The sequence below is a fragment of the Pundamilia nyererei genome, unplaced genomic scaffold (genome assembly GCF_000239375.1).
Source record: "Pundamilia nyererei isolate P.nyererei 1_Seehausen unplaced genomic scaffold, PunNye1.0 scaffold00036, whole genome shotgun sequence".
Lineage (NCBI taxonomy): Eukaryota > Metazoa > Chordata > Actinopteri > Cichliformes > Cichlidae > Pundamilia > Pundamilia nyererei.
The window spans coordinates 3,745,721-3,747,899 of NW_005187437.1; positions in this window are offsets into that span (position 1 = coordinate 3,745,721).

A 2,179-nucleotide genomic window follows, 5' to 3' on the forward strand; every position below is an offset into this window, starting at 1 on the left:
TTTGAGTTAATTTTACTTAACTATTCATTTCTTTTCTGTGGATACTTTAACAGATTTCCCATTGGAAATACACTAATATGCTGCATTTATCTGACAGCTGCAGTGGAAAGGTCGAGTTACTAGACCAAAGTAAAGCTAGTAAAGTTAAGTACACAATGATAATCAGCTGCAATGTTTCTACATCAGCTGACCTTTAACCGTCAGTGTGAGATGCTTTGTGAATAGCTTTTATCATTACGAAGGTTTCCTGTGAGATATTATATATAAAAAATTATAATTCCTTTGTTTTTTATTTATTATTTATTATTTTGCTCCTTTTTGTTTTTCAGATATGCATTTCCTGGATTGTCACAGTTTACTTTGATTTTGGACACAGTGTGTTTTGGGTCACTGCTCTTGGCACTCTCTGTTGAACATGGTCCTCAACTCGAGCTGCCTGGCACGATGTCAGTGTCAGACAGTAAAGAAGATTCAGCTGTGCTCCAAGGGAAATGTTCGCAGCCGCTTACAGGGGGGTTTCGCCCTAGTACACCTCAATTGCTCCTGTCCCTTAACACCCCGCTCTGCTGCAACCAAACAGGAGAAAGGAGAGATTAAATAAGGAAAGGAGTGAACCAAATTTATCCATCAGTACGAACGCACATGCTAAACGGCATTCTACCATTAAGCTACACTGTAGATCTTATTTTTTTAACAATTAAACAGGCCTCTGCTCATCTAATCTAGCTCATGGCTCCTTTGACCACACCCGTTTATTTGTACACCACAGCAACATGTTGGGAAACTGAATTACTGGAAGTCTGCTGAGAGAGACCAGCAGCAAGTAAAACATCTGAACTTTCAAATTTGGCAATTATATTTTATGTCAAACCACTACAAACATCAGAGCTGGCAGCACCCTAAGGCCTTTTCAAAGGACTTGAAAAAATAAAAATATTTTTTATCTTTTTAAGGATACTGTTAGAACACATCAGTGGAATTTAAATGGTTACTTTGTTACCTAAAAATATCTAAATATATCTTATGTTAGCTATGCTACAATAAGTATTTTGAGATAGCCGAAGAAAAGAGGGGCTGGGCAGCTTGCTGCACCTATCACCCCTCCTAGAGGTTCTGGGATATAAACTTGACTCGATCAGCCGGGGGTGTTGCGGGACCAACTGGTCAGCTGATTCTCCATTTCAGCCTTTGTACTTCTCATCATCCCCCCCCCAGTACATTTACCATAAAAGACATGAAGAACAATCCTTATACATCCTTTTCACCATCAGCAGCTAAGTACTAAGCGGTCACAAAGTTTAGACTTTAGTCCTCATGCGACACTGCAAGTACGAGAAAGTTTGAGTTTGGTCTAATCGAATGTTCTGTAGGTCAATAATGTCATCAACAGTGTCTGAATGTTTGCCGGTGTATAAGCAAAACTTGCTGTGCTGCAGGAAGAGTTGGGTTTTCACGACAAATGTAACTGACAGGAGTTGCCTTTGTCTGTGCACTACACTGCCGTGGGGCATGTGGGGGTGTTTGAAACTATGTTTAAGTGTCAGACATTGTGTACATTTTTATATCCTGAGTTCAGCTGTACATTTGCTGCGTGGGTGGATCAAGATTACAATACTGTCAAGTTAGACAGTGTCAAGAATGTGATTCACAGGACAGAAAAAGTTGCAAAAGGACAAAAAAAGATTATCTATATGACTGGAAAGTAAGCAGGATATGGATTTTGGCTTCCTGTGGCTAGAACATGAAGTTTACTACATCAGTTGAGCTGTTGCTCTTTCGTAAAATGATTTTATTGCAAATACTTTATCCATAATTGTTGTATTCTGTAATAATTTGTCCAATCATTTAAAATGGGTAATCCTGCTTTTTTTCTGTTGTTAATGTCCTGCTGCTGCCCCCACCTCCAGCTTTTCATGTGTGCATGTGGGTGATGTGATCTCAGCACTTTATGCATGCACATATAACCACTAAAGGACGGCTTTCAGCACACAACTATGCTGCAAATATAAACTACTGTACAAAGAAAACAACTGTCTATCACTATAGCAGTCCTCTGTGAAAGACAATAGTATCACTGAGCCACAGGAACAAGTGAACTCGATTCATTGCAGACATAAATTACATGGACAGAGGGCAACTCATTTTTCTCTCACTGTTTTCTTAAAAGTGCATATTATTA